We start from the raw sequence: 18,380 nt of genomic DNA on the forward strand, positions 1-18,380 counted from the left end.
CCCAAGAATCTGCTTTCAAAAACTGGTCTTTTGGGAAATCCTCAAACCTAGTCCTCCTTGGCCATCTCCTTAGGGAAACCCCTCTGGCACATCCATGTGCCTGTAGATGCCCCATAGCTGTGGGATGGGGTGAAAACCGATTTCCCCAGCTGGTATTTTGGGCACAAAAGGGGCAGGTTTGGTGGCAAACACGCACCACCCATCTGGCCAAGGGTGCTCGCTTGTCCTGGGAATTGCTTGTTGCAGGAGTGTCTCGTGGTGACTCCACATTCCATGCCCATTCCCTGCCTCAAGGAGAAGGCAGCAGAAAATTCCAGTAGTGAGATTCGTGTGGTCTTGACACAATTAATTTAGGGAAGAAAGAAGGAGGTTGTGGTTAAAGGTTTGGTGGCTGAGACTTGGCTTCTGTCCCTGCCTCTGCCACGCTTCAGTCCCAGGGAGTCACATGGAACCCTCGGAAATGTCATGGACCAAATTGCTCCCCACCATCTTGGAGAGGTGACACCAGCACCGTCCCTGCTGCTGGGCCACTTGGGATGACAGTCCCTGTGTCTGCCCAGGACCGAGGAAGGGCCCACTCCCTGTGTTTACTCCATTGGACTTCAGGAGATGACTGATGTCTCCCTGTTCTAGGCCCCCTCAGCTCGGCTCCATTTAAGGGGCTTAGGAAGAATTGAACATTGCTGGAATTCTTCTCTTGCTAACTTTAAACATTCATTACTTTAAATGTTAATCCCCTGGGATTATCCCATTGGAGAGAGCAATGTAAAGCAACAGGGGAGAGAACAGAGTGTCTTCTTGCCCACTGCACACCACTCAACAGCTCTTTTTGAGAGGGAAGTGTGAAAATGCCAATGAAAGCTTCTCCAAACCTGGCGTGATTTTTACACCTCAGTGTGGACTCTCAAGCAAGCCAAGTCTGAAGTGTCTTGTTCCAGCTGGTTTTGAGTTGTACATGTCCAAAGTGTCTCCGTGGAGCAAGAGAGGGAAATGTGTATTTTTCCATGTGTGTGACTCAGAAATGACTGAACCCAGTCGGTTCCAATTTCTTGAAAAATCCGCTTTTGGCTTGAACCCAAGAGTGGAAACTTTCAACCAAAAAAGAGTTGATTTGAGCTCTAAATAACATGAAAAAAGGCTTAGAAGGGAAACTGGATTTCAACCATCATTATGGCAATCACTTCTCATGGCCCTCTGACAGCAACAGCAAAGCAAGTAGTGAAAGTAATTCCCAAGGAAAATTCACTTGCATTCCTTGGTCAGATCGGGATTGGGCTGCAGATGCTTTGTACAGGCCGTTCACGAGCAGGAGAGGGACCAGCCGTTGGAACGGCCAAGGAACAGGAGAGCTCAGCTCCAAGGGGATCGAGGTCAGCCCTGGGCCTTGGCACAGGGCAAGGCTTTGGGACAGAGGCACAGTCCTGCCCACAGAGACGTCCCTTGCTCCCCTCCAATTTGTGCCTTCTCTGCAAAACACCCTGTTCACTCAGGGAAGATTTATTTATTCCCTGAGAAATGCCGGCATAATTTGAAGCCACAATTAATTAAAGACTGCTGCAGTCTGCTTGCAAACAGGAAGTGAGGCAGAGAAAAAGACACAATCTCTCGAAAACAGACATGTTGTGAATTAGTTCTAATCAGCCTAACAATGATGGATGCACTCCCCCAGTGGCTTTCATCTGTGAGCTGATTATGCTGATGGTTGTGAAGGCCCTATGCTGGATTAGGATGAGATGGACAAGCTGATAGCCTGGGTTTCTCCTGCCTTTCGAGGATGCTGGATCTCGGCATGGCGATGCGGTCCAACTTGGCCATGGTCACACCAATAAATCAATGGCCGGGCTATAACCGGCGGTGTGGCTCCCTGGCTCTGAAGAGAGGCCAGCAGATTTCCCTGAAAGGAGCAGACTGTTTATATTTGGGGAAAAAAGTTCCTTTAATTGGAATGAAATCCAGGACCATGTGTTGCAGGACATCGTAGTATGGCACGAAGCTGCAGGCAGGGAGGGCTCGCTGCCTCCAAGCAGAGCCAGCTCCAAGGAGAGACCAGGTGGCTTTGGGCTTTGTCCAGGCCAGTTGCGAACATCTCCAAAGAGGATTTTCACCCTTGCTGTGCAAATCTTTCTTTTTCTTCACCTCATGCTGGATTTTCTCTCATCACAACTTGTGCTGGCGGCCACTGGATCTTTCTCACACCCCTGAGAAGAGTTTGGCTCTGTCTTTGTAACTCATTAGGCAGTTGAAAACAGCAATTAGAGAGTCCCTTACTGATGAATCCCTAACTGTCCCCTAAGGCACTATGTGCTCCACTCCCTTCCCATCCTAGTAAGGACAGAACTCACCCCAGCACGTCACTTTTTATGGCCATTCCAACTCAAAGTCCCATCAAGAGTAGATCTGGGCAAATTCATGAGGGTAAAAATGGCTGTGGCTGGAGTCACCCCGCGGTTCCTGCTCACAACATGGTCAACCAAGGACCCAGCTCAAGGGGACGAGGGCCTGGGAAGGGCTGGGGTTAGGGAAGGACAGGGCTTATGAAGAAACATGACTGAGACCAAACCATGAAGAGAGGTGTGTGCTGTAGCAGGAGCCCATAGAGCTCTCACAGGACACCTGGTACTGTGAGAGGACTCAAGAGATGAGTGAAGGTGTGGAATGACCCCTGAGATGGGGAATGCCATGCAGAAATCCAGTCTATCAGAGGGGTTATTCCAGAGTCATGCTCGGATGAAAAGCCTTTGAGGGTTGATGTGCTGAGGTTTGACTGACTTTGGCTGCAGGCTCAGCTTTGGGAGGAGAAGTGTCTCCAGGACTAGAGGACTAGACTAGGTGGAGAGAAACAGGCACCTCCAGAGCACTGTGGCTGCCTCCAGACTGGGATCTGCAGGTTGGAAAAAGGCTGTGGACAGAAGTTCCTGATGATGCTCAAGTCCGCTTGGAGGCTGCTGGAGTTGCTGAAGACACCATGGAGGAAAAGTGATGGGTGCAGTGAGGTCTGTCCCCATCCCCTGGGGAGCTGGGACAGAGAGATCCCATGGAGGGATGTCCTGGCTGAGCTGGGCTCAAGGGGTTGCGGAGCAGGAGCCCAGCAGAGCCCCAGGGGGCTTTTCCCATTGCTTGTGCCCAAGTCCTTTTTAGGCCCCAGAGTGAGCAGTCTGCACATGTCCCTTGATCACAACTGCCCATAAATCTTGCTGTCACTAAGGGAACCTTTCACTTCCAGATATAGATTGGAGAGCAAATGCTACTGGCTATTCTGGGACGTGGCAGCTGATAGATGGCTCTAGGATTTACTATTTTAGACTTGGACTTTGCCGTTGGGGGAACACGATGGAGAAACCAGTTGTGGAATGTGCACATTGGCCACGTAGGATTCATCTAAAACAGACCGAAGTATAACTCCTGCCAGATCAGCAGTGCAGGTGGAGGATTCCTCTTTCCAGTATTGGGAGATTTTTAGGGATTCAGGTCAACTGAGCTGAAGAGCCCAGAGGCTGAAGGTGCTGGAGGATGACAGGATTTTCAAGGCAAAGGTACAAAACTTGTACTTCTCACAACCGTGGTCTGCCCGATAAAATCACAGTGAGAATGATCAGAGCTTAGAGAGATCAGGTAAATCTTCAGGAAAAAGTTGGTCTGAGGAGCTGGAAGTGCCCAGTGGAAATGAGAACTGCCAAAAGTCAAGCTGAGCTGGACCTTGTGAAGCTGCAAATAGTGACAGGCTCTGTGTCTGGGTCAGTAAAGGGAAGGGGTCAATGTGAGTGGAGAAGAGTGGAGATGAAAGGTGATCTTGGGATGGGCTCACCTTGAATACATCACATTTCTTGTGACATCAACCCAGTCATCACAGGGTGGCTCATGACAATGTCCCCAGGAAAACAAAGCCAGTGGTGGTCCAAGCCCACCCACCCCAATCCTAGAGGAACTGGCTCCAGTTCAGCATGGCTCCCATGGGAATAAGTCAGTGTGGACTGGGGAGGGCCAGCAGGGGTGGGACTCTTCAGCCACCACTAGAATTGGGACAGGTCTCTTTGGAGCCCTGGGAGTCTCCTGTGCCTGACTCAGGGGACTGGAGGAGCTCCCTGCAGAGCTGGGGAGTCTCATCTGTGGGGTTCTGCTGGAGCATGCTGCTGGAAGAGGCACAGAAGGATTCAGGATGGTCAAGAATACCTCTGGTGCCTCAGGACCAGGAGAAGGTAAGGGCTGGAACAAACTTTCCAGGAATGAAATGTGGGAGTAGGCAGGACCATAACATGGAGTGTGCTTGGTCTGTGGTACTGATGCTGCTGGAGGCAGCAAGGACTGGCCCATGACATTGTGTGGATACTGAATCCATAGATCTTATTAGTGCGGATTTTCTCTCTGGGGCTCATGAAGCACGTGGAAACACTGACCTTGGAAAGGCCATCCTGAGGCCTGCTGAGTAACGAATTTTAGCTGTTAAGGCAATAAATGGGAACACTTGGTCATCCTTGGGAAATCCAGGCCTCACCAGAGTGAGCATTTTGTAGATGTTGGGAGGAGAAGATCTGTTCTCAGTGGGCAGAAGAGAGATTAATTCTTGCTCTGGTTGTAAATAAGGTGCAACCTCCTCCTCCCTCCTTGGACCAGTTGAGCTTTGTCCCTTGCCCTCAGCTCTGGCCCTTCCAGCACCCCAGAAGGGATTTCCAGCTCACCAAGACTTTCACTGTTGTTCCACCACAGACTCAGCCCAGCTTGCCCCAGGGCCCAGGCCTGGTCCCGTGTGGCCCCCGTGCACACGCACATCGCCTCCAAGGAATGTGCTTTCTTGGGTGGAAACTGTGTCATTGGAGAAATATTTCATATTTTCATTCGTTCGCATTCCCCAAATGAAAAATGAATCGCAAAGTCTCATAAATAAGGGGCCGGGTTTCTCATTTACATATTTCTGTGGTTCTTGGAGCAGGGGTGGCCGTGGCCCTGCCAACCATGTCCTAAGCCTTCCCCTTGTGCACCTTGGCTCCCACTGGCAGTTGCCTTCGCTCCCTGGAATGGGAGAGCTCGGACCAGCTCTGCATCGCTGAGGTCACTCTGCCTCCTGCCAACATCCCGTGCAGCTGCTGGCATGAGTGGGGACGGGAAAGCTTGGAGCCTTGGAGAAGTCCCATTCCCAGGCAGGTTTTTGGGATGCAAAGAGGGGCTTGCATAGAGCAGGAGGGGGAAAACCCCATGGCATGGTCCCAGCTTGGCTCTGGTGATAGGACCAGGGTGGTGGTGCCTGGTGAAGGGAGAAGGGGTGGCTGGGGAAACATGAGGGATGGAGCAACTTGGAGCAGAGGGCAGGGACTGCAGGGGAGGAGGAGATCACAGAAGGGGAACAGGCAGCAGATAGAGGAGCACGGGCTGGTGTGGCCTTGCCTTAGCACTGCAAACTCGTGGTTATCCCAGGTGGGGTCCTGCCTTAACCCTGCAAACATGATGTTGTCCCGTGCTCCCTCCTCAGGCACAGGCCAATGCTCTGCCCTCACTTGCCACAGTCCAGCTGCACCACATCTCCGTCTCCTCTCCTCTCCTCTCCTCTCCTCTCTCCTCTCCTCTCCTCTCCTCTCCTCTCCTCTCCTCTCCTCTCCTCTCCTCTCCTCTCCTCTCCTCTCCTCTCCTCTCCTCTCTCCCCTCTCCCTGCTCCATGGCCCCTTGGCAGTTTGCTTTGTCCATCCTGTCTCTGTGGGAACTCTGCACCACCGTGGTCAAATGTGGTCCCATGTCCAAGTGCCTCCTCTGAGCTTCAGCACCTGGCACAGGCAGGTTGGAGAGAAGAGCAGAAACTCTGGGCATCCTCTGCAGATTCCCCCAAAATGTTTGTAGCAAACTGTGTTGGGACTTCTGTCTGGGGCAGGTGTTTTCTTCACAGTTCCTCCAAAGAGGCATCCAAGGGGCTCCAGTGGGTGCAGAGCAGCAGGGTGTCCTGGATGCACCAGGAAGCCATCCCAGGGTGTTCTCCTGGACTGGGAGGGGCATCTCCCCTTTAGGATGATGCTGACCTCCAGCTGTGCACACCAGCAGCCTGACCTTCTCCTGGTGCATCCTGGTTTGGATGTGGGGCTTTTTTCAGGTGGGCCATTTCCTCCTGGCACTGCAGGGGAAGTCCAGTTGGTGTCACCCAAGGGTTAATGGCAATAAACCATGCTGCTAAAGGGATTTTCTGGTTTCAATTTAACTTAGCATTTGCGTGTGGATTACACTCAAGGATGTTCATATTCACTTAAAAACCTCCCCACTCAGGCACCGCAGAGATGAGTGGTGCCAGAGCCTGGGGAGGAAGGGCAATGTTTAACACTTGTCCCCCTGAAAGATGACCCCACTTTCCCAGGCCTCAGGAGCATAGAGAGCTGGATATCTGGCTGTGAAGCCATAGTGATGTCCAAGGAGGAGACAAGAGCTCAGCAGAACCCCCATGCTCAGGAGAGACGTGTCCATGAGCTCTCCATTGAGCTCTTCCAAGAGTGGATCAAGAGCAAGGGACACGGGGTCGCCAGAGTCTCCCTGTACTCCTGCAGAACTCCATCCATGATCGGATGCCCCAAGCTCTGGCAATGCCGTGTGTGCAACATGGATTATGCACCCCAATCCACTGGGAGAGGAGCAAGGGGACTCTGCTTAACCCAGGGGAGCCCAACACCAACATTGCCTGTGCCATGCACCTGGCTCAGGCACACACAGAGCCTCTGGCCTTGCCTTGGCTTTCACCTGCTCCTCTCTCTTGTGGGCATTCAGTCATGCAGAGAAATGGGTTTGGAGTAGGAGCGTGTCCTGCAAAGTTGTCTAAACATAGCCCAAGGAAAGAGGAATGCAGGGCAAGGCCTGGGCCCAGTAAAAATAGCCCAGGGCCTGCTGCTCACAGCTCAGCATCCTTTGGGACAGCCAGGTCCCTGGCATCTGGGCAGGCACAAGCAGCCAGGGCTGTCCAGGAGCCAGAGACCGTGCTGGGTTGGCAGGGACAGAGTGTGCAGTTCTCCCCAAGCCTCTTCAGCTGTGCTGGGGCTTGGGACACCAGTGGCCCTGGAGATCCTGAAACCCATGTCAGAAGGGGCTGTAAGAACACCAGGAACGTGCTGGGGCTCTGCTTGTTCCTCCTTCCCTGCCCATTGCTTGTCCCTGACCCTGTCCCTGGAGGAGAGCAGTGCTGAGGGCTCCCTGCCCAGAGCCTCCCCAGCAGACTGGGGAACGTGCAGGAAACATTCTTCCAGACACTGGTGGTGATCCCGGTGCTACATGAAAGGGGAGTCACAGTGCCATGGATGTGCAGGAGGGAGAACTTTTGGGAGTCCCACACAGGACAAGGAGGATTGCCTCCACCAGAGGAGAGTGTCCTGGCCTTCCTGAAGTGTCCCAGGGTACAGCTCCTGCCCTCTATCAATCTTACAATGGGCCTTGGACCTGTTGTCAGCCATGGACACAGTCCAACAGACACGATCCTTGGATGACTGGCTCCAGGTGTCCCTGCTTGAGCAAGGGCTGGAGATGACCTGGGGTGTCCTGGGCAACCTCAGCGAGTCTGTGATTCAGTGACTTGCCCTCTCTTCAGCCACTGAACATCCTCTTCTCAGAGCCATCTCTCTTCTCCAATCCCAGGTTCTTGAAGCACTGACCAGCGGGATGTTCCTATCTCCCCATCCTTCTGTGCTTGGTCAGAGGACACAGAGGTCACATGGCCAGTGGTGGATCCTCTCCAAGGTCTGTTCAGCTAGGCTGGCACACGCATTTCCTTGAGGAGTATCTGGAGTATAAACCCCCTCAGTTTAGACACCTGTGCAGATGGTCAGCAGGTCCCCAGTGACCTCCTCAGGCCACACGGTCCCATCACACTGGTGACTCTCCATACCCCTGAACTCCTGGATACAGCCCCGTGAGTTTGCAGGATGCTGCAGGCTCTGCTTCTGCAGCTCCACAGCACTCTGCTCACCCGATTTGCTCTGTGGCTCCGTGCCCAGGGCTGCACTCCATCTCAATATTCAGATGCGGGGTTGATGGCAGCCTGGATGTGCTTCGTGCCAGGAGGGACCTGATCAGATTAGGTGGTCCTCAGCAGAGCAGACAGGGTCCTCACCTCCCCGTCTGAGACTCTTTAAAGAAAGCAGAAAGGAGGAAAAGGGAGTTTTTAACATGAAACATCTGGCGAGTTGTTCTGCCCTGCACACCAGGGTGGGAGGGAAACATATCCTCCAGGCAGAAATGAGGAAAGAGGAGCTCTCTGGATATTTACAGTGACGGGCACGAGTGCAGCTGGACCAGCTGTCCCTGCGTACTCACTGTCCTGTGTAACCGTGTTCCCCAGGATGTGCCCAAAGCCATTCTTGGGACTTGTCCTGTGAGCTCAGGGAGGGGACAGGGGCTGTGCTGTCCACAGCCACCTGGAAAAGCCTGAAGCCATCTGAAGACCAAGCCAGGGACAGACCTGCTGGCCACTACCACGAGCTGGCACCAGGCAAAGTCCCAAGTTTCCTTTGGAAGACAGAAACTCAGCACCCGGGGCAAGAAGGAGCCAGCAGAGTTAAGCAGGGACAGGCTGTAGGAGACTGTTAGAGAACAAAGCGTGCCTGAGAGAGAGCACTGTGAAATACTTGGGAGTCTCTCAAGGAAGCTGGCAGCAGAGCAAGTTCAGATGGACTCAAACATCGTTCCCACCTGGTCTGAGAGTGGGCCAGGGAGCGCGGCAGGCGGGGCCGCGCTGGGCTGGGAGCCTGCAGTGACCCAGACTAACGCTCTCTTTTATCGCCCGGCTTTAAACACGCTTTTATGATGTGCGAGAAGGGGGCAGATGGTTCTCTAATTAACTCGAGAGTGCTGAGTTGTGAAGTGTTGCGAGGAAAAGCGGCTCCAGCAGGGATGGCAAGGCGACTCAGGAGAGCAGCCCGTGCCTCGGCCAGGCAGCGCCAGTGCTGCCCAGGGGCTGATGCCTCCTCCCAGGGGCACTGTCTGCTCCCAGCACGCCAGCTCCGGAGGGCTTTGGCCGGCCATTCCTTGGGAGAATATTTACCCTCACAAATGCCATCTGAAAACCCGTGTCTTGTGAAAGTGATGCTGATCCAGAGGATGTTCTCTTGCAGAACCCCCAGGGGAGCTCATACTGTCACTGCTTCTTCTTCAGTCTCATCTTTCGCTTTGTTTGTGTGCTTGACTGCTTTTCACATCCCCCTGGATTAAGACATGACAGCAGTGGCCTTGCAGCCCCTGCTGTGGTTGTCTCATCCATCTGCACCTGTGGAGACCTTCCTGAAGCCACCACACTACTCCCCACCCTCTCACCTGATCAGGCTGGAGCTCCCCAGATCCAATACTGGAGCACCTCTGTGACTGGAAAACACCTTCCCTAGGCAATTCCAATGGACCTAAAAGCCTGATGCTTTTCTAATTTACCTAAACTCAGTATATGTGTGATTTCTATCCCTGAAACCAAAACTAAATTCCTAATAATTTGGATTGAAAGTGAAAAAGTGAAACAGGCCCTTTTCAGCCCGAAATGCAATGGCTGGGTTTGCTTTATGTGTTCAGCCCTGAAATACAATCCAGTTCCATGCTGGAACGAAAAATCTCACAAATTTTCCTTTGAAATGGTGAAATACTTCATCAATGCTCTATTTGTCTGCAGCCTCTTCAGCGAGCAGCTCACCTGACCCGAGGCAACATTCTGCAAAGATTAATTGAATTAATTAAATTGAAACATTATCCATGTGCTAGTTACAAATGACGTCTTAACTGGCCGAGTAGAGCCAAAGCATCACCGTGAACAACGGGATCTGGGGGGCAGCACAGAGGTGAACCTGAAAGCTTTCAAACCTTCCATCCCTGCCCGTCCCTGAGGGTTTTGGTGCATGGCTGATGCCAAGGCACTCACGTCATGGAGAGCAGCAGCTTGAAACACAGGCAGGCAGGAGCATGAGGCAGGAGGAATTGCCCCTGTTCAGCCCCTGCTCCAGGGAATAAAAGAGAGGAGGACAGTAAAGCCTCTGTTATCTCAGCAGGAATAAGGGACTTGAGGAATGGAGATGCCATCCCTTGAAGCAACAGGTGAAACTTGGCAGTTGGGAGGAAAATTTAGCAATGGTTGTGCAGGAGGGACAATTTGGAGGGAACAGTTTGGTTGTGCCTGACAGTGTGGGTTTTCTGACGTTAGGGAAAAGCCCAAATTCCAGGGGCTGCTATGGATGCTGGCAAAGAACAGAATCAGAAACACCCCAAAACCTGGCGGAAGAGACGAGGGGTGCATCCGGCAGCAATTCCCAAATTCCCACTGCTCTTCCATGAGGCTTCTCCCTGGCACTGCCCAGCACCGACCCCAGCCCTCCGTCACCCCCTTCCCCACGCTGCCTGAGCTGCCGACTCGGCTTCTGTCCTCAGCTGACTCTTCTTGGCCGGCCTGCCGGGAGGAAACAGCGTGCGCTGGGGCAGGGCCAGCGCTGCGCTTGTGCCGGGGCTGCTGCCAGACTGCGCAGCGAGCGCCTGAGCCCCGGGGGCTGAGCCCCGCGGCTGCTCCCAGCCCAGACACGCCGCTGGGAACCGGGACGCGGAGACCTGCCAGCACCGGGCAGCGGCTCCCAGGGCTGCTCGGGAGCGGAGCCAAGCCCCTGCAGACGGACAAAGTCACGGCTTCCCCTGGGAAGCGGAGACCTGGATGGGGGCTTGGTGGAGAGAGAGAAGGAATTCAGTGAAACAGCCCCAAAAAGGCTGCCCATCTCCCCAAATCAAGGGGCTTCTCTCCTCCAGAAGTGTTTCTCTCCTCAAGCTCCAGGAGGATGCAGCAACACGAGGCTCTGGATCTCCCTAACACACCCCTGGGAGAGAGACGGGGGCAGCTCCCTGTCATCCCTGCCGGCTGTGCCAGGCATCCCTGGGGTCTGGAGATGTGAGGGGCTGCAGGCTGGTGGTGACCTGGTTCCCCTTCCCAGCCTGGCCCTCAGAGGGTAGCACAGGCTGGGACACGTCGGGGAGGATGTTCCCAGCACAGGCACTGCTGAAGAGCGGGATGTGCTGGCCAGGGGCCCCACAGTGATGGGGAGAGGCAGCCAGAGCTGGGCAGAGCCCGTCTGAGGGAGGATCTGGTTCTGCTGCTGTTGCTCAGGGAGGAAGATTGAAGAACGGCATTGACTTGAGAAGAATGAACCAGAGATGGCCAAGAATGCGCTGACAGAATCCTGCAGGGATGCATCTCTGAAGGAGCACCAGGAGGTATGAGAGAGTCCTGGCTGGTGCTGGGATGAAAGCAGGAACCTCCCTACCTCCTCTGCTCTGTCACAGCTGCTGTTCCTGATGTCAGCCCATGCAGGGACTTTCGGGCCACCACCACCTCTGCTTGGTGTCACCAGCCCTTGCCCAGCCCATGACCCCTCTGCTGTCTCTGGCACAAGGTCTCAGGTCTTCTCGTTCTCTCTTTTCCCAGCTCTGCACACTGGTCCCTTCCATCCCACAGAGTGTTTGACCTCTCCTCCTCACTCTCCCATCTTGACCCGATCCCTTCTTTGGTGACCACCTGTCCCTTTCTTATCCCTCCTTTTCCATCTTTCCCTCAATTTTGACACCTGGTTTCCCTTCCTTGGCCACAAAATCTCTCCCGTGTCCATGACCCCATTGCTGCAGGTCAGACTATGCAGCTCCAAGTCACGTTCCAGCTCTCCTTGCCTTGGTGCAGCCATCTTCTCACCCCATTCCCTGGTCCCCTCTGCCTTCTCCTCCTGTCCCCACAGCCACGTTGCTGTGGAGATCTCCCCAGCTTGGCAGTCCCCCAGACCCATGACCTCCTGCATCACTTCCCCAGGTTCCTCTCCATGTTATTACATTAAAGTCATTAAATGCCACCACGTTTCCAGGACAGAGCCAGACCAGCTGTGGACAGCAACCCTCCACAGCAGCAGGTGCTTTCCCAAGAGGGAAAATAATGGGAAAACTACAGGTCTCTGGGCAGCCCTGGGAAGGTGGCAGAGGGACCTGGCACCAGCCTGCACAGATGTGCCCAGCTACAACCCTCGGCAAAGCACTTTTTAGCTTTTTGCAGGATTTCTGCCATTTCCCAGCAAAGACACCACCACGTTCTAGATCTCAGGACTGCAGGGCTTTTAATCACCCACGTGGTGCCTCTTTGGGAGTCAGACAAGGAGGCTGGAGGTGGCTGCTGAGCCAGATCCCCACCTTGACAAGTGTTTTGGCACAGGCAACTCATCTCACGGTCACCCCATGGCTGAGCTGGTCCCTTCCACCCTCCAGGTCACCCCAAAGCAGGACAGGCCAGTGTCCCCCAACCTCTGTGGGGAGTTACAGTTCCCCACAAGGGACTTTTGGAAAAAGAATATCCTCTGTGGATCCACAGCCTTGTTGCCATCAGCAAATGAATCACTCGCCTCTCAGGTTCTGTAATCCCTATCTCCCAGAGTCCTGTGCCTGAGGGAGGTTCATATTTCACATTGCTGAAAGACAAGCTCTGAACCCTTCTGGATGCACAGAAAAGCCAGAGGCATAAACCCTATGGCTTAAAAAGCAGAATAAAAAAAACCCCTCCCCGTACCTAGTATGTGTGCCTTTTTTTTTTTTTTTTTTTAAGTAATTCTTAATTTGAAGCTCTGCTCTTGATTTTTGGTCTCTGAGTCATGGTCAGAATTATCAGGGCTCTGTGAGCCATCGACTGGCATTTGCAGGGTGCACTGGGACGGGAGGGAGGCAGCCCAGCTCTGCCTGCTCTATGTTTCCCCTCAGCACCACAAGGATCTGGCTGTGAGATAACAGAGCTCCACCGCCTTTTCCTCAGGGCCCCTCTGTGCCGCAGACACAAACTGGAGCACAGGCAGTGTCTAAAGTTCATGTTCTGGCTGAGTGTAACCAGTCACATCTCTGTGCTCGGTTGCCCATGATCTGCTTCAGTTTTCCCCTTCTGGGTTGAGATTTTCCAGCCCCACTCCCTGCACAAAGGAGGTTTGAGAGTCTCTTTGAACACACTTTGGCCATCACAGAGCACACAGGCAGTGGAAAGCAATATCTCCATGATAAACATACCCTGCTTTTTTCCTTTCTTTCAAGAATACTAAACAATCTTCCAGTTTTTAAGCGGATCTGCTGCCGAAACTGCTGGGGGTCAGAACTGACATCTGGCAGAGAATCAGTGCTGACCGTTCCAGTAAACACTGACTCTCTCTTGCTGAAAACTACAGCTACTCAGGCACAGCACGTTTTGCAGCGATGGTACCTTTTAATCAACACTTGGAAAGCTCCAGACAGTGGGAGCAGGATGAAAACAATCACTTGAAAGCTCTGAGGGCAGGTCAGAGCTGGGGATGGAGGCAGGCAGAGGTTTCACACCCAGGCGGGGAGCGGTGGCCTGGAGTTACCTATGGCCAGCAGATGTTCAGCTGTCCTTGAGAAGGACAATGTGAATGAGATGAAAGGAGCCAGGACCACTAAATCCCTCCTTGGCCAGCATCGGATCAGAGCCGTTCAATGATACATCACTGAAGGCTTCCCAGAACTGCAGAAATACCAGAGAGAATTCGATATAAATCATAGAAGGATTTACGTTGGAAGGGATGCCTGGAGGTCCCCAGCCCAACCCCAGAGCAAGTGAGCACTCCAAAGTCGGGTCAGGCTGCTCAGGGCCATGTCCAAGCACGCTTTGAACACATCCAAGGATGGAGATCCCACCACCGCTGTCCTGCGGCTGCACCACTTCCAGCACAATCCCAACTTCCTGGGCCACATCCATGGTTCTTCCCAGCACATGAAGAGCTGGTTATCCATGAGGGAAGGACAGAGGGTGAGAGAGGCAAAGCCTGCAGAGAAGGCACCACCACAAACATTGCTGTGACCAAGACAAGGAGAGCTGGAACAGGGCTTGCAGCCAAGTGTGGCCTGCAGTGAGAGGGTCATGGATATAGGAGAGATATAGGGGGCCAAAGCAGGGCAGAACCAGGCCACCAAAACTGGTGGAAAGATGGAAAGGAGAGCACCTTGGGGGGACAGGAGAGGGATGGGTTACCAAGGAGGAGATATGGATCTGGTCCTGGTTGTTCATGCTCAGCAGAAAACAGAAACCTGGGATGGGGTGTCTACCAGGGGCTGGGGAAGGTGTTTCCCCTTCTCCTCATGAGGAGACTCCAATGACAAACATTCAAAGAGATCTCAAGTGGCTCTCTGGTGCTGGAAAGGTGATGCTTCTTCCTGTTGGTTGTGTCAAAGAAGAGCATCCCCCCACGGCCCTGGGCTACTGTTCCAGCCCTGCTCCCTCCAAGCAGCATCCTTGTGTTGGCAAAACCTCTTCCCATAACAACCGTGGGAGGACACTGCTAGGGAAAGAGGAGCTCATCGAAAGTTAAGGAGAGGCGAGGTACAGATGGGATCACAAGAGCCTTCAAACCCAACAGACAATGGGATCTGGCAGGGAGGGGCTGCCTGAGGCCCCTCCAGTCCCCAAAAAGCCCCTGCAGAGCTGGCAATGCTCCTCCTGCCTTGACAAACATCCCAGCACCAAGTGTACAGGGACAACGGGGAAAATCCAATCCTAGAAATGTCCAGGGTCAGGCTGGATAGAGCTTGAAACAGCCTGGGATAGTGAGGGCAAGGGGACTGGAACCAGATGTTTAAGGTCCCTTCCACGCAGGCCATGCCATGGTTCTAGGATTCTAACCTAGGATCCTGCCCCATGACACTGGAGTAAGTCCGTGGTGGCTTCCAGCCTCACACCGAGGACAGGACGGCTCCCTGGCTGCCCCAGGTGTGTGCCACGTGGGCGTCATGTGGAGCTGTGGCATGGGCTGTGCACGGGGTCGAATGTTCCCCCAGAGGAGGTGCTGGGGGATGCAATGGGATGCACAGGGGAGGGAGAGATGGAGACCCCATTCCCAGATCACGCTCAGAGCACCCAGAGATCCCCAGTATTTTAACATCAGGAGAGCCATGGGGACAACACTGGGCTGGTGAAAACACCTCTGAGTGGGGGACTTGGCAAAACAAAAGCGCTTCACTTGCTGAAAATAAGGCTGAGCAGAGACTTGCCCTGATTGCCAGGTACCACAGAGCCCTGTCTGTGCCTCATAACCCTGCTGCCCCATGTCCTGGGAGGATTTTCTCTGGGATATCTGACAGATGTGTCCTTTTCAGACAATCTCTCTAGTTTGGAGCTTCCTTTCTACAGCATATCCAGGGGTGATGATCTTTTGGCCTACAGTGGTGAACCAAGGCAGGAAAACCAAAGGATGGTCAGCACAGGAAGAGGCAGCTCCCCTGTCCCTTCACCACCTTCCTGGCACACACCCCAAACAAGGAGCATTCACCCAGCAGAGGCACAGGAGGAATGAAAACTTCAGGCCCTCACGATCGTGGTGAGTCTGGCTCTTCCAAAGCCACGTACCAGCCTCAGCTTCCCTGGGACGGTGACGAGGCCACTCGGTGCGTGTGGCCTGCCCCTCGCACATACCTTTCCTTTGAGCGCATCCGGCGCAGGCACCGCAAAGCCCCGGCACACCCCGTCAGTGCCGTTTCCTATGACAACGCTGTCAACAGCGCTCGGAGCAGGGTTGGGGTCCGGGGGGCCGGGCAGGTGTGGGGCTCCTCGTAGCTATGGCAAATGGGTGTTTACTTCTGTGTTTTCCGTGTTGGTGTTACCCTCGGGACAGCTCCCCGCACGTGTCACAGCAGCGTAAGGCTCTTTGGCATTTCCCCCAGCAACTATGTCAGCGTTTGGGGGAGCTGTGTGTAACCTGCACTTGCCACCGGCCGGCTGCAGGAAGCATCCATCCTCCCCGGAGCTGCTACGGCGCCCAGGAACCTCCTATGCTAGTACAGGCTGTGGCCGCAGGTGCTCTTGCTGCAGCCCTCGTGGTGGGTTTTCTCACCCCGATGATGCACCAGACAGCAAATCCCACAGCACGGGCCCCGCTGTGGGAAGCGTTTCTGGCCTTGCCCTTTCCCGTCACACCGTGCCCGTCTCTGTGCCTTCCCCGCAGCTTCGACACTTTGCAAGCTCGGGGGAACGCTCCCAGCCCATCCCCGCGGGCGGCTCACGGAGCGCTCCGGACAAATCACGAAGGGTTTGGATCCCGTTCCCCGGGGCGAGTGCCAGGGGCGGGGAGATCTTGCTTCACATCTATTCTTTCTAGGTACAAAACACGCATTCAAAAGTCAGAGCCGTTTCACTGGCAAGGGCTGGGAGCTGCTCGGAGCCGGCCAGATGCCCCAGTTCTGATTCCCAGCGAGGCCGCTTTCCCAGCCCTGCTCTCTGCATGTTTTGCAGACGCTCGCATCGAGGATGCATCACTCGGCCAGCCCCGCCCGGAGGGCTGCATCCCGCGGGCCACATCACAGCCCCGAGGCTGCTGGAGCCGCTGCAAAGCTGCCGGTCCCCGCATCCATCTGCTCCCGCGTCGCTCCTTTGGAGCGGGGAGCTCGTGTTTAACGACCGCGTGTGTTTTCGCTCAAGCATTACATCACCTGGCAACGCCAGCGGGACTGACGGACGGATGGAGGGGGCCAGCCCGGCTGCGCTGTCCCTGCCGATGCTTGTCCCTTGCCTCGTGCCCTGTGTCCCCAGCCCGCAGCCCTTTGCCCTGTGCAGGTGAATAGAAAATCTGCCTGCATGCAGAGCCCACCGAGGGGCTCATGCACAACCCTTCCTCCCTCCCCATCTCCTTGGCGTGTCCCAGAGCCGGGTGTGGAGGGCAAAACGCTCGGTAATTTCCACCTCCCGGAATTCCTGCGGCCGTAGCCATCAGCACGTTCCCTAAAATAAAGTGGGAGCTGAGATAAGCCAGACGGGCAGGCTCCGGAGGGCCGGTCCCGAGCGTGGGTTGAGCTCACACTTCTTTAAGTGGGCGGCCAGGTCGGGCCTTCGCACCTCGCCAGCCGGAGAGGAACCGGGTGGATTTGCTGATAATTGGCTGCCAATTTCCGCAGCGGTGGAAGGATCGTGGGGAATGGGGAGAATGATGACAGGGAGCCCTGCGGGAAGGGGGTGCAGACACGGCATTTCCGTGCACGTGCTCCCACTCCCAGCACATTGGGATCACGAGGAGTCAGGTACTGGGGTAAGCTGCATCTCAAACCCTCGGCACGCGGGGAAAGGGCACTGTTGGATCTGCAGTGGGGAGGGTGATTTTGCATTCCTTGCCCATCATCCACACAGCAGATTCTCGTTCACATCCACACAGATTCTCCCCTTCTACTCTGGCCCACCTGCAGTGTTCTATCCATTTCTGGGGTCCCCAACATAAGAGGGACATGGGCCTCCTGGAGTAAGTCCAAAAGAGTCCACAGAGATCCTCCAAGGGCTGGAGCCCCTCTGCTCTGGAGCCAGGCTGGGTGAGCTGGGGGTGCTCACCTGGAGAAGAGAGGGCTCCAGGGAGAGCTCAGAGCCTGTTCCAGGGCCTAAAGGGGCTGGAGAGGGACTGGGGACAAGGGATGGAGGGACAGGATAAGGAGAATGGCTTCATATTGACAGAGGGGAGTGAGAGAGTAGATGCTGGGAAGAAATTCTTCCCTGTGAGGGTTGTGAGGCCCTGGCACAAGTTGCCCAGAGAAACTGTGGCTGCCCCTGGATCCCTGAAAGTGCCGAAGGCCAGTTTGGACAGGGCTTGGAGCAACCTGGGACAGCAGAAGGTGTCCCTGCCTGTGGCAGGGGGGTTGAACAGGATGGTCTTGAAGATCCCTTCCAACTCAAACCATTCCATGATCCTGTGACTGATCCCACCATTTAACTCACTGCCACCCCAGCTGCTGCCCAAGCCCTGTCCAGAGACACCCCCCGAAAACGGGGATGAGGAGTTCAGTGGGGCCATGCAGGGCCTGGGTTTGGGCTCGGGGCTGATGGAACCCGGAGCCCCTGCAGGGGCTGGGGCTGGAAGCCTGGTCTGCCAGACCCCGCCTCATTCCCGGCTCTGGGGGTCGCGGGGACTGCGTGTCCATCACGAGCCCTGGCCGGACCGGGCGCTGCGTGTCCCCAGGGCACCCTTGGCCGGGAGGGTTTCCCCGGGGCCCGGCAGCACGTTTTCCTGCAAAATGCCCGGTTTTCCCGTCCTGCCGGCGGCCTCACACCCCGCGCCCGCCACCTAACGGCCACCGCCGGCGGACACCGGGATCGGCACCGGGATCCGGCACCGGCACTGGGATCGGGACACTGGCACCGGGACGCGGGCGTTGGGCACCGGTAACAGGATCCGGGCACCGGTACCTGGCCCCGGGATCCGGGCACCGGGCATTGACACCGGGATCCGGACACCGGGCAACGGTACTGGCACCAGCACCGAGATGCGGACTCCGTGCCCGCGGCACCGGCATCGGGCGCGGTACCGGGCACGGTACCGGGCATCGGGCCGATCCCTTCCCTCGCGGCCCGCGGCTGGAGCGGCATCCCCCGAATTCACGCCTGCACTCCCGGACACCCCCAT

Source organism: Chamaea fasciata, unplaced genomic scaffold (genome assembly GCF_029207755.1).
Source record: "Chamaea fasciata isolate MVZ Bird 193981 ecotype frontalis unplaced genomic scaffold, bChaFas1.0.hap1 SCAF_21, whole genome shotgun sequence".
Lineage (NCBI taxonomy): Eukaryota > Metazoa > Chordata > Aves > Passeriformes > Sylviidae > Chamaea > Chamaea fasciata.